This window comes from Otolemur garnettii, unplaced genomic scaffold (genome assembly GCF_000181295.1).
Source record: "Otolemur garnettii isolate 467f Iridium unplaced genomic scaffold, OtoGar3 scaffold00002, whole genome shotgun sequence".
NCBI lineage: Eukaryota > Metazoa > Chordata > Mammalia > Primates > Galagidae > Otolemur > Otolemur garnettii.
In genome coordinates, this window is record NW_003852397.1 from 33,280,590 (window position 1) to 33,295,106 (window position 14,517).

General features: G+C 40.3%; 1 pseudogene; it reads right to left on the minus strand.

The window, feature by feature from the left end:
- LOC100964405 overlaps positions 1-14,517 on the minus strand; it is a 121,553-nt pseudogene that overhangs the window by 39,173 nt on the left and 67,863 nt on the right.

A 14,517-nucleotide genomic window follows, 5' to 3' on the forward strand; every position in this document is an offset into this window, starting at 1 on the left:
CACACATGAAACATTTTCCAAGATAGACCATATGCTAGGCCCTAAAACAAGCCTCAAATTTATAATAAAATGATAAAAGGAACATTTTCTGATCACAATATAAGTTAGAAATCAACATCAAACAGAAACTTGGGGCTGGACACAGTGGCTCATGCCTGTGATCCTAGCACTCTAGGAGGCCAAAGCAGGTGGATCGCTTGAGCTCAGGAATTTGAGACCAGCTGGAAGAAGACTGAAACCCCATCTCTACTAAAAATGGAAAAACTAAGGCTGGGTGCAGTGGCTCACACCTATAATCTCAGCACTCTGAGAGGATGAGATGGATGGATCACCTCAGCTCGTAAGTTTGAGACCTTATCTCTATTAAAAACAAAAAAAACTAGCCAGGTATAGTGGCACGTGCCTGTAGCCCTAGTTACTTGGGAGGCTGAGGCAAAAGGATTGCTCAAGCTAGGAGTCTGAGATTGCCATGAGATATGTCACCATGGCACTCTACCCAGGATGAAAGAGTGAGACTCTGTCTCAAAAAATAAAAGAAGAGATCTACCTCAGGCCAGAGCAAGATGGAGGACTAGAGACATCTCCTTACTAGCCACTGGTGGTGAGAATGAACTCCAGCCACCTCTGGCTGGGGGATCCTACCCAGAAACATCACTCTGGTAGGCACCATGATGCAGTAGGGGATTCCAGGAGCCGACAAAGAGGTCAGAAACTGGAAGACTGACCCTGAAGGCAAGTGCCTGGATGCAGGCAGAGGCCAGCTGGCCCTTTGGTGGAGCACTAGAGACAGGAGAGGCCTGTCCTACAGTTTCTTTGTTTTTGGACTGGGTTCATCGCTGGAGCTGCCTTGGAAGGGATTAAGTGAGCAGGTGAACTTAAACAGCAAGCAGCAGCCAGGACTGAATCACTGGACAGGGTGAAACTCCTATTTGGCTTGGCTACTGACAGGGTGCCGCCACTGTGGGAAGGATGCCTGGGAGGAACAGTCTGCAGGGTATTAGGGCAGGGCCAGCACTGGCATGCATGCTGAGCTTGGGCAGCTATCCTTAGAGTGAGATGAACAGCTCCCATACCCCTAGGAAAGACACTTTGTGGCCAGGGGGCACTGTTTAGAAGGTCTACGTGCACCTCCTAAGAAATAAGGCAAGAGCTTCAGGATCCTAATCCTGTGGTAAATGAATGCTAGTGAAACAACCAAGCCCTGATTCAGGGCAAATAAATCAGGAAGACAGGACTGGATCTCCTTGGCAACTAGATAGTGGCTTCCAACCCCCATTCTTATAGAGCAAAACCATGTCTGTGTTTTGCCTCCCCTAACACAAGTGTCACCTGGTGTCTAGGAAATATATATTTATTCTTTTGTCAACTTTTTCCTTCTTTTCTTTGTTGTTGTTTGGTATTTTCATTTTTTCATTTTTATTTTCTTCAATAGCAAGGGCTCCATTTCTGCTAAATTTTTTAGCCCCTTTTATCTTTTTTTATTTCTCTCCTTTTTTCTCTCGTTTCGTAAAAGATTTTTCTACTTTTCTCATCCATATAAATTTCTTAAACAACTAAGATATTCTTTTTTATCTTATGTAATTTTAAACTTTTTCTATTTTTAATTTCTTTAATTTTTCTTCTCTGTTTTATTATACTTCATTTTGTAGTCTATTTATGGGACAGAGCCTCACTCTGAGGCCTGGGCTGAGGTGTCACAGCATAGGTCTGGCTTGAGGAGGCCTTGAGTCCTGTTCTACAGTGTCCTTCAAACTTTGTCCCAGCTACTTGGGGGGCTGAGGCAAGAGAATTGCTTAAGCCCAAGAGTTCAAGGTTCTGTGAGCTGTGACGCCATGGCACTCTACCCAGAGTGACAGCTTGAGGCTGTCTCAAAAAAAAAAAAAAAGGGCAGGGGCAGTGCCTGTGGCTCAAAAGGGTAAGGCGCCGGTCCCATATGCCGAAGGTGGTGGGTTCAAACCCAGCCCCGGCCAGAAAAGAAAGTATCAATAACACAGTAACAGATTAGACCATGGAGAAGAAAGAATCTCAGAATTAGAAGATAAAGCTCTTAAACTATAAGGCAGTTAAAGAGGCAGAAAAGAAGAGAGAGAAAGTAGAATGTTTGCCTGGAGAATTATCCGACTTCATGAAGCATTCAAACACACGAACTGAAGGTGAAGCAGACAGACACAAAGGAATGGAAGTTCTATTGGAGGGTATCAAATGAAAATTTCCCAACTATCACCAAAGATTCCAACACACTCCTTTTACAGGGATATCAAACCCCTGGTCATCTCAACACATCTTGACACAAATGCTGTATCTCCAAGATGCAGTGTAATGAACCTGTCCAAAGTCAAAGTGAAAGAGAAAATTCTACAAGCAGCCAAGAGTAAGCACCAATTGACCCACAGAGGCAGATCCATCAGGGTGACAGCAGACTTCTCAACTGAAACCTTCCAAGCCAAAAGAGAATAGTCATCTACCTTTGACCTTCTTAAACAAAATAATTTTCATCTCAGAATTATATATCCTGCTAAACAAAGCTCCAAAAATCAACAGAGAAATCAGATCTTTTACTGACAAGCCAACACTGAGGAAATCTGCCACAAGACCAACTACATAGGAAATACTGAGACCTGTTCTCTACACCACCACTAAACTAAACAACCAGAAACAGAAGGACAAAATCTAGTTTCTACAATGGTACAAAGGATAAAACTAAACAACAGACTTTCACAAAATAAGATGACTAGAACTCCACAATACCTATCAATTCTCTCAATAAATGTTTAACAACTTGAATTCCCGACTGAAGAGGTACAGGCTGGCTAACTGGATTTAAAAAAAAGCACGAGCCATCTGTATGCTGTCTCTAGGAAAAACACCTAACCTTGAAGAACAAAACAAGACTCAGGGTGAAGGGTTGGAAAACAATGTTTCAGGCAAATGGGAAATCAGAAGAAAGGAGGGGGTCACAATTTCATTTTCAGATACAAGTGGATTTAAAGCAACTAAAGTTAAGAAAGACAAAGATGGTCACTTCATACTGGTCAAGGGAACAATACAGCAAGAGGACATTCCAATTCTAAATATTTATGCACCCAATTTAAATGCTCCCAGATTTATGAAACATACCTTAACTGGTCTGAGCAGTATGATATCCTACAACACCTAATAGCTGGGGACTTTAATACCCCTCTCTCAGAGCTGGACAGATCCTCTAAACAGAAACTAAACAATGATATAAGGGACTTAAATGTGACCTTAGAACAAATGCTTAAAAGACATATACAGAACACACCATTCCAAATCTAAGGAATGTACATTCTTCTTTCTCGTCAGCCCATGGAACGTACTCCAAAATAGATCATATCCCAGGACACAAATCAAACCTCAACAAAATTAAAAGAATTGAAATTACAGGCAGTGCCCATAGCTCAGTGGTTAGGGCACTGGCCACATATACCAAGGTTGGCAGGTTTGAACCTTGGCCTGGGCCAGCTAAAACAACAATGACAACTGCAACAACAACAAAAATAGCCAGGCCTTGTGGCTGGACCTGTAGACCCAGCTATTTGGAAGGCTAAGATAAGAGAATGGCTTAAGCCCAAGAGTTTTAGGTTGCTGTGAGCTGTGACACCATGGCATTCTATCAAGGGTGTCATAGTGAAAAAGAGAAAAAGGCTTGGCACCTGTAGCTCAGCGGCTAGGGTGCCAACCACATACACTGGAGCCCATGGGTTCGAATCCACCCCAGGAGTGTCAAACAACGACTACTACAACCAAAAACTAGTTGGGCATTGTGGTGTGTACCTATAGTCCAAGCTACTTAGGAGGTTGAGGCAAGATAATCACTTAAGCCCAGAGTTGGAGGTTGCGTGAGCTGTGATGCCATGACACTCTACCCAGGGCAACATAGTGAGACTCTGTTTCAAGAAAAAAAAAAAAAATAGCTGGGCACTGTGGCAGGCTCCTGTAGTCCCAGCTACTTGGGAGGCTAAGGCAAGAGAACTGCTTAAGGTCAACAGTTTGAGGTTGCTGTGAGCAGTGTTACGCCACAGCACTCTACCAAGGGCGACACAGTGAGACTCTGCCTCAAAAAAAAAGGCACCAGCCCCACATGCAGGAGGTGGTGGGTTCAAACCCAGCCCTGGCCATAAAAAAAAAAAAAAAAAAAAAAAATCGAAATTACACCTTGTATCTTTTTAGACCACAAGACAATAAAGGTGAAATTTCAACAAAAATTTTCACCCCCACACAAAGGCATGGAAACTAAACAACTTTATGCTGAATGACAGTTGGGTCAAGGAAAAGAAAGGAGGAAATTATTAAATTCCTTGAACATAAAAACCAAAACCTGTGGGATATGCAAAAGCAGTCCTAAAAGGAAAGTTTATTGTATTAGATCCCAACATCCAAAAAAACAGACAGTACATCAACAATCTAATGAATCATCTCAAGGAAATAATACATTGAGATATGGAAAATAATACCTGACTGATTATAATAGGGAGTCAGTACATCTAAATTTAAGCAAAGGTGATATACAGAAATTCAGTTTTATGATAAAAGATAAGGTGAATGACAGTTTTATTAAGGGACACTTTTAAAAATAATTTATGATAAATTTCTTTAAAAAAGCAAAGTTGCCCATTGTTAAGTCAGATTAACTATTACTTAACATACAAATTTCTAGAACATTTGTACAATACATACATATCATATTTCACTTCTCCCCTTGACTAGCTTCTCAACTGAAAAATACTCCAACCAGGTTTCCTCTCACTGTCCCTGCTATAGCATCAATTGAGAATGTCTGAAAGATTGCAGCTTCTTGCTTTATCTATTGAAGTGATTTCAGACATCTCTATTTGAATGTCACAAACATGCCAGTTTCTTTTCTTTTCTTTTTTTTTTTTTTTGAGACAGAGCCTCAAGCTGTCCCCCTGGGTAGAGTGCCATAGCATCAAAACTCACAGCAACCTTCAACTCCTGGGCTCAAGTAAGTCTCCTGCCTCAGTCTCCCAAGTAGCTGGGACTACAGGCGCCCGCCACAATGCCCGGCTATTTTTTTTTGTTGTTGTTGTTGCAGCTGTCGTTGTTTGGCAGGCCCGGGCTGGATTCAAACCCGCCACCTTAGGTGTATATGGCTGGCACCTTAGCCACTTGAGCCACAGGTGCCGAGCCAACATGCCAATTTCTAAATACTTGCCCATACCCTGAACTAGGTTGCTTACTGGATCTATTTGACTAATATCACACTACTCACATGGTTCCAACTTTGCTACAAGCTCTGATGCTTAAATTTGCTTATATATCCCCCTTAAAAGTCAGCTACTATAAACCCTCAACACCAACTAACTCTAGGAACCATACCTATTTCTCCAAAATGTGGTTGTTACCTGCTTTGTTGTTTATAGTTCTTCCAAAAACTCTCCTCACTTGGGACATGATCCAGTCTGATATTCTGGAACTACACACTACCTAACATATCTTTTAAAAACAAGGTAATTTCTCAGCATTCAAAGAGCTATCCAATGTACAGGCCTCTTGTTTACCCATTTACTTACATACACACACACACCCCTTTCAAAATCTTGAAACACAAATCTACCAAAAATATACTTGTAGTTTTGGCTTCTCTAAGATGTTTAGCCAGACATGATGGCTCACACCTGAAACCCCAGCATTCTGGGAGGCTGAAGTGGAGTACTGCTTAAGCCTAGGTGTTTGAGATCAGCCTGGGAAACATAGCTAGAACCTGTCTCTACAAAAATATTTAAAAATTAGTCAGACCTGGTGGCAGACAACTGTATTTGTAGCTACTCAGGAGGCTGAAGCAAGAGGATCACTTAAGCTCAGGAATCTGAGGTTGCAGTGACTGATGATAGATAGTGTCATTACACTCTACCACCTGTGTAACAAAGTAACACCCTCTAAAAAATAAAAATAAATAAAAAGTGTTTTATACAGGATACATGTCTTCCATGCACCAAGGATAAGAGAGAACAATATAACACAAGAGGAGCATGGGTGAATAAAATCCCATTAAAATAAACTTCAAGAAGGGAACCCCCAACTTCCTTCTTGGGTTCACTTAGCCTCTCCTCCCTTGATGCTCCTAAAGCACAGCAAAATAATTTCATCTTAACCCATTCTAGAAGGCAGAGACCCTATTTTCTATATAGATGTATCCCCAGTATCAAGGACCACCAGGTAGTAAACATGCAGGATATTAATTATGATGATTGCTATTCAAATTATTAAAAAGAAAACAAAACATGCAAGGACTGGAAGTCAATAGCTAAAGACTTTCCTGCCATATAAATGAATTTAAAAATACAAACAGTAAAAACCAGTGGCAGTGGTTCCCAAATTCTGGTCATTATATAATGAAATCATACTGATTAAAGTAATAGTAGATATTATAACATGCAAATCCCAAAACAACAGTTGCTTTTTATTTTACGTTTACATGAAGTCCAAGAAATCTGTGTTAATGATTGATCAGCTAGGGGTATGAGGAGGCCAAAGACAATCCAGACTGATTCTGGAAATGGCCCATCTTTGGAAAGTTGTTTTGGCAAACAATACCTAGCCAGTAGGTGGGGAAGATTGAGGATCTTTCAAGGTTTGGTATTTCCCAAAGCTGAAGTAACACCACCATCTCTGCTTAATATCCCATGACCAGATTTTAATGATATGGCTATCCCCAAATGAAAGGGGCTAGTAAATGTCTGAGCAATATAATATGCATATGAAAATAGAATTAACAATGGCTGGATAATTTCTGGACAGCCCTCTTCAGTTAGTTGGGGCTTGGGAGAAAAGGAAGAAAGCTTTATGAAGAGCAAGCTGGTCTTTACCACAAGAGGTTTTAAAACACATATTCTGGGACGCTACCCGAAGTGATCTTCATTCAGCAGGTCTAATGGAACCCCAACAGTCTCTATTTAAGCTTGCCAAGTGATTCTCACATATGTCCAAGGGGCTTAGAAAGTGAAGAGCTTGGGGCAAATAAAAACATTTCCATGAAAAAGTTTAAAACAATACACTACCTAAAAGGAAAACTAAAAGGTGATGAAAAATTGAGTTTCTGTACCTAAAAGAATACAGTTGCAACTTAGAAAATTCTTCCCTGTTTTTGGCCTATGATAGCAGTCACTCATGGCTTTCCTCCTAACTATAGTAGCTTCTTCTCAGGTTTTCTTTCCTCCACTCACTCCATATTACCCATTATGGAACAACATTTTCCTGCTTGGTGGCCATGAGCTTTTCTCCTTCTTTGAGCGACCTCATTTGCTTTTATTACCACCTAAAAGCACTTTTCTCTGAGAACAATTCTGGCTCTTTTTCTGGAATGGCCATCAGAACCGTCATTGTACAGGTCTGACAATCAAGTTTGCAAACTCATCCTAGAAAAAATGTTTTGGGGGTGGACAAGATGCTGGTGTCAATGCATAAGCTTCCCAAGGAGAGTAGTACAAAGGTGACTATAGTTGATATTCGGCAATGAGGTACATAGCACTTTTTCTAGGATTAGTTCTTGAACTTAACTGTCCAACCTCATATATTTACTTCTTGCCAGTTCTGCAAACACATTCTTTTATCCTTTGAAGTCTGATCTAGCATTTAATGTACAATAAATCAGACTCAAATGAATTTGTAAATGGTTGTGTTGACTTTGAGGTGACACGGATGTAGCTAACTGGAACCATCTGATGTAAGAGATTCAAGGTTAGGTGAAACCCCACAATCTGAGCCACAGATCTGGGAATCACCATTAAAGAAAAAAATATTTTGGGGTGGCACCTGTGGCTCAAAGGAATAAGGCGCTGGCCCCATAATGCTGGAGGTGGTAGGTTCAAACCCATCCCAAAACCGAAAAAAAAAAAAAAAAATTTTTTTTTGAAGGCCAGACATGGTGGCTCACTCCTGTAATTCCAGCACTTAGGAGGCTGAGGCGGTTGGATTACTTGAGCTCACGAGTTCAAGACCAGCCTGAACAAGAGCAAGACCTCGTCCTTAAAAAACAGCTGGGTGTTGTTGTGGGTGCCTATAGTTCCAGCTACACAGGAAGCTGAGGCAAGAATCACTTAAGCCCAAGAGTTTGAGGTTGCTGTGAGCTATAAGGCCACAGCACTCTACTGGAGACAAGAAAGTGAGACTCTGTCTCAAACAAACAAACAAAAATTTTTTTTGGTACCCTTGAGAATGAAGAAGGTCTGACAAGAATGTGATCGTCAGCTCAAATCAGGGAATTTTTCCTCCTAAACTTTTATTATTCTCAAATAGCTACACTGCCCAAGATAAGGACTAGTATTTAATTTCCATGTTTGAGAAGCTAACCGTCCGAATAGAAGGGAATTCCCTCAACCTAAGAAAAGTCTATGAAAAACTCAGAGCTGCATTCATACTTAAATCACAAAAGACAAAAGATCATAAATAAGACAACAGTGTCCACTCTTACCATGTCTATTAAACATTGTATTACAGGTTCTAGTCAAAATAAGAAAGCAAGAAGAAATAAAAAGCATCCAGATTGGAAAGAAAAACAAATTATCTCTAGTCATAAATATAATCTGTATATAGATAAACCTTGGGAATCCACTAAAAAACTAATAAATGAGTTCAACAAAGTTGCAGGGTACAAAAGCAATATACAAAATCAATTTATATATGTGGCAATAAACAATATGAAAACGAAGTTAAGAAAAAAAATCTATATACAATAGCATTCAAAAAAAAAAAAAAAAACTTAGCAATTAACAAAGGAAATCCAAAACTTGTAGTCTGGACACTACAAGGTATCACTGAAAGATATCACCTAAAAAAACTTAATGTTTATGGATTGAAAGACTTAATATTGTTAGGATGGCAATATTTCCCAATTTATCTACAAATTCAATGCAACACCTATCTAAATTCCAACTGTTTTTTTGGCAGAAACTGACAAGCAAACACTATTATATGAAAATGCAGTGACCCTTAAAAGCCAAAATCTTGAAAACCAAGAACAAAGTTGGAAGATGCACATTTCCCAATTTCAAGCTTACTATAAAGCTATAGTAACCCAAATAGTGTGGTACCTCGCTTAGGGACAGATATATAGATCAATGGAATTGAACTGAGGGCCCAGAAATAAATTCACGTTTATAGTCAACTGACACGTGATAAGGATCCCAAGACAATTCAGTGGGGGAAAGAACAGTCTTTTCAACACATGGTACTGGGACAACTAGGTATCTACAAGGTAAAATAAGTGAAGTGGAACTTCTACCTTATAGCACATATAAACTTAACTCAAAATGGATCACCTACCTAAATATGAGCTAAAACTACAAAAATCTATTAGTTCCCTAGGGCTATCGTTACAACATATGACCACAGATTTTGTGGCTTAAAACAACAGAAATTTAATTCTCTCACAATTGTGAAGGGTAGAAGTCTAAAATCAAGAAAAAAGAAAATTTATATTATTCAATCACTTTGGATGCATCAACTGATACTACTGACTCAGCACAGCTTTTATACTTCATTCAGGCAGTAACAGAAGATTTTCTTTCCCACAAAGAGCTACTCATTTGGGGCATTCCTACAAACAGAACATGGGGGATAGGTATCTTCAACAACAACTTTCAAGATAGAAGTTGGACTTAATTGGTAAATTTAGTAACTGTACCTACAGATGGTGCACCTTCCATGACAGGAAAACACAGAGTTTACTGCACAGATTAAACAAGTATTAAGGGATCCAGATGCTCTCATTTCTTTTCATTATATTCTGAATCAGCAAAATCTCTGTGGCAATCTCTGTCCTACTATTTTAGGAGATACTTTGTGCCAAGTTGTAAGTAATTATGGATTACATTCATGCAAATGCAACATGGCATCACCAGTGCCCTAATGCTAAAGTTGAATGATGATGATATGGTCTGATTTGTCATATCACCATAAAACATGGTGGCTATCACAGGGACAAATGTTGGCCGAAATTTTATCTCTGCAAGAATGGACAGTCAAATTGTATGAAAAACAGAATCAGCAATGTGAATTATTGAAAGAAGATTTCTATGGGAATGCAGAATTTCTGCATGATAGCACGTCAAGTCAAAACGACTTGAACATTTCTTTCCAAGATAAAACTAAGTCTACATAAGATACATGGTGAAAAATCCAACCATTCTGAAAAAAGCTATCTTTGTTCAAAACACTTCTTCAAGGGTGAGTCTGTCTCAGAAAAAAAAAAAAAAAAAATTTTTAAGTATATCTAATTAAAGTTTCTTGAATGTAGCCTTACTTGATTATAGCTAGAGTAACATAGCCTTCCAACAAGAAAGGTTCCCCACCCCTGGCTAAGTAGATGAAGTCAGACATAAAGAACCTTGTATTTTTTTATTCCATTTATACAGAATAGGTAAATTCATAGAAAGGAGATTAGTGGTTACCAAGGTCAGAGGAAGGAAAAATGGAAAGTGCTAATGGATAAGGGGGTCTGTTTTTGTAGTGATGAAAACATACTAGAATTAGATGGTGATAATGATTGCACAGTAAAAACCATTGAATTGTACCCCTTAAAATGAATTTTATAGTATGTAAATTTTCTCTCAATTTTTTAACGTTTATGACCACTTCAACTAAAATTATTTCAAAAATAAAATTTACTGCAAAGAAAATTAGTGGAAATGTTATTTTGTAGTTTTTTTCTTCAAATTGATCTAAACCTGCAGTTACAGACTGGATCCTTACTGGCCCCTTTTTAAAACCTCAGCACTGGCTGGTCATGGTGGCTCACACCTGTAATCTCAGCACTTTGGGAGGCTGATGCCAGATGATCGTTTGAGTTCAAGAGTCTGAGAACAGACTGGACAAGACAGGGAAAACCCATCTCTACAAAAAATTTTAAAAATTAGCTGGGCACAGTGGCACACACCTATAATCCCACCTACTTGAGAGGCTAAAGTGAGAGGGTCACTTAAACCTAGCAAGTCATACAGTGAATTATGATTGTGCCACTGCACTCTAGCCTGGGCAACAAAGATCCGACTCCCACCCCCTAAAAAAAGGAATAAGTAAATAAATAATAAAACTGCAGCATTAATTGTTGTCAATGCAAACATTTACAATGCTTATAGAGAGTTGTTTCATAACAATCTAGATTTCTGGCTTTCTAAATAATAAAAACACATGTTTCTAAAACTATTAGGCAAACCTGCACTGCAACAAGGGTCTGGAGCTGAACAGCAACTAACCTACCTGTTCTGTTTACCCAGATTTCCACCACTTCCTATTGTTTTCTAAACCCTGAAGCCAAATTCAGTGCCATTTAGCTTCCATCTGAGTTTGTGATCCCGAATCAACATCTCCTACCTTCTTTATCAGGATGTAGTGTTGATAAATTAGCATGTATGACTGCTTTTCTAACTAACTGCAAAGACAAAATGACAGTGACTTGTTTTAAAAAGACTCTGCAATTGTTACAATTCTTGCTGCATAAACTAAAGTTAAATAATTCAGGAAGAAAATTCAAGTTTTTGATTGAACATGAGAAAAAAATGTTTTATTTCCTGATCAATGATTTTATATTTAAACCATGTAGATTCTAGAACCTTCCTGATGCTTAAAAACACAAAAGAAAAACCCTTCCCATCTATAGCTTCTACTTACTAAAACTGTTGTTTGCAGGGCTAGAAAACAAAATACAAGGTGAATATGGAAACTAAGACTACTATTTTCTATTTCAAGTGTATATAAGGCTTTTGAGCTAAAAGCTATGTCAAGTACCCTCAAGCTTTAAAATTCTGTGTACTTATCCATTCTCCTTTACACCAAATAAAGCAATTCATCTAGCTGAACTGCTTTTCCTGTAGGTGGAATAGGTTAAGAGCATTCACATTTCATTTCATTTTTAGCACCACTTCTAACACCAAGTAAAACATCAACATATAAGATGACTTCTAAAAACAGCTATTGCTTCTAAACTAGGCAAAACCAAATTCATTGCTCAGTCTTACAAAAGACAGACCAAATGGGCCAATTACTTAGTAGTTTAGCGTTCTAAACTAAACATTCTCTCTCCCCTCCCATGCCCTTTCATTAACTTGACTAAGTACCTTCAAGCTTACAAGTGGCATTTTTAATTCTCAACATTGCCATTAAGTATTAACAGATAAATTGTAAAACTGGAGTAGCATCACAATGGCTTCACAATTTCAATTCCTAAATACACAATGCAAAGATGCAACGAGATTTAATGTCCAACTGCAAACAATCCCATTTCTGTTTACACCTGATGGTAAAAATAGGATGCTCTCCTAAAAGTTTACTAAATGCACAGTAACATAAATCACAAAAGTAACTTTCAAAAATATAGGCCTAGAATCAAAAGAAAACAAGTAATCATCACCTCAACTATTAATAAGGGAAACATAGGAAAAGATGAATGGAAAACCTAGATCTTAAGTTTCACACCATTAAGAATACAACAGCAATCAACAGGACAGGAATTAGCAGGATATAATTTAGACTTTCAATATACTTCACCTGTTATTCTTTAACAGTGCTATCTCACAGAACAGTGGTTCTAAACCTGTGGGTCATGAAACCTCTGGGAGTCGAACGACCCTTTCACAGGAGTCGCCTAAATACATCTTGCTTATCAGATATTTACATTACGATTCATAACAGTAGCAAAATTACAGTTATGAAGTAGCAATGAACATAATTTTATGGTTGAGGGTCACCAAAACATGAGGAACTGTATTAACGGGCTGCAGCATTACGAAGGTTGAGAACCACTGTCACGGAACTTTCTAAAATGACATAAATGTTCTCTATCTGTCCAGTTCAATAAAAAAGCCAACAGCTACAAGTGGCTACTTAATGCTTGAAATGTGGCTAGCAAAACTAAGGACTAAGTTTAATTTTAACTAATTTAAATTAAAATTGTCACATGTGGCTACTGGCCATTATATCTGAAAATACACTTCTATAATTTCAAATACAAGGTACAAACACAACTGAACAGTTTTTCCAAGTGTCATGCTCTGATGTTAACTAACCCCAGCTAAAACCCTCTTGATACCAAATGATACACAAGGTCAACCATCAGCCTAAACATAAAATTCACAATAATAGACTAAGAATTTAAGGTACAATGTTTACCAAGAGATAATATAAAAAGTATATCTCAAGTTTTTCCCCATTGTTTTCGCAAAAGGGGTATTCTCATTCAGAAACTCAGTTTCCCAAAGCATGCAAGTTACTTTCCTTTCAAATCTGTTCAATATCTTCTATTCAGAAAAAAAAAAAATGGCAAAAATACTTTATCAGCATTGATAATTTCCCTGCGACTCGGTAAATATCTCAAATTTTCCTTTTCCTTAGAAGAGAAGGAAGGGTCTGCGACTCCTGAAAACATTATTTATTACTGCCTGTCTTTCCCTGGTTTTCGGATATACGTGAATCATTCGAATATAGGTGGGATTTTGTTCCTAGACACAAAGTACTTCTTCACTTTCACAGTGTCACAAGTCTTTTTGTCTCTTCAAGTATTTTTTGACCAGTTCTTTCTAAGTCAAGAAAAGTAACCCAAGATGGTGCACAAGATGTCAAAAGAAAAACAAGTCTGGGAACTTGCATATTGGGTAACCAGTCCCTAAGCAGAATCAACAGCCTTTTGCCCGGAGAAAGTGTGCTTCGAACAATCCAGCAAAGCAAACAAGAAGAGCAAGGTCGTGACCCTAGGTCACGGCCGCCAGCACGGCTCCCGCCCGGCAGCGGGAAGCCACCTGTTAGGCCCGAGCCTCACCTGGCAGGAAAGAGGAGGCGCCTACCCAGCAGCTAGCCGGACGCGAGGGCGGCGAGCTTGGAATCCGCCCCTCTCGCTGCGGCTGCAAGCCCCCCGGTGGCACGTGGGCTTCACCCGGGTCCCGTCTGTTCTGACAACGGGGTCGCCCGCAGCCACGGGGGAAGGACCACCGCTTTCCTCGCACACGCTGAGCCGAGCAGGCGCCCAGGCGGCCCACACTGCTGGTACGCCTTTGCTTCCCTTCCTCCCCAAGCGGCGCGATCCCGCCCTGCTGCCCCTCACCTACCTGGTCGCGGAGTTTGAGGAACGCCATGGCGGTCGCCTCCGCGCCCACTCCAGCCTGCGCCGCCGCCCGGCCCGCCGTTCGCGCCCTAGCACGCTCGGTCGCTGCCCGGGGCCGGCGGGTCGGCGGCCGGCTGCGCTGAGGAGAGCGCGGGCAGGGGGCGGCGCCGCCTCCCTGGCTGCCCGCCGCCTCCTAGAGGTGAGGAGCCCGGCCGGTCCCGCCTCCTCCTCTGAGGACTCCCCGCCCTTTTCCTTCCTTTCTTTCTCTCTCCCTCGGCTGCCTCCCCACGCAACCCCAGCAGCCGCCGCTGCTGCCGCCTCCTCACGCCCCCTTCCCGAAATACCCTGGCAGCCCCCGCGGCCGCGCCGTTCCAGCCCGCGGCAGCAGCGGCATCCAAACTCCACTCCACAATATTACCACCACCGCCCGCCGCGATTGGCGG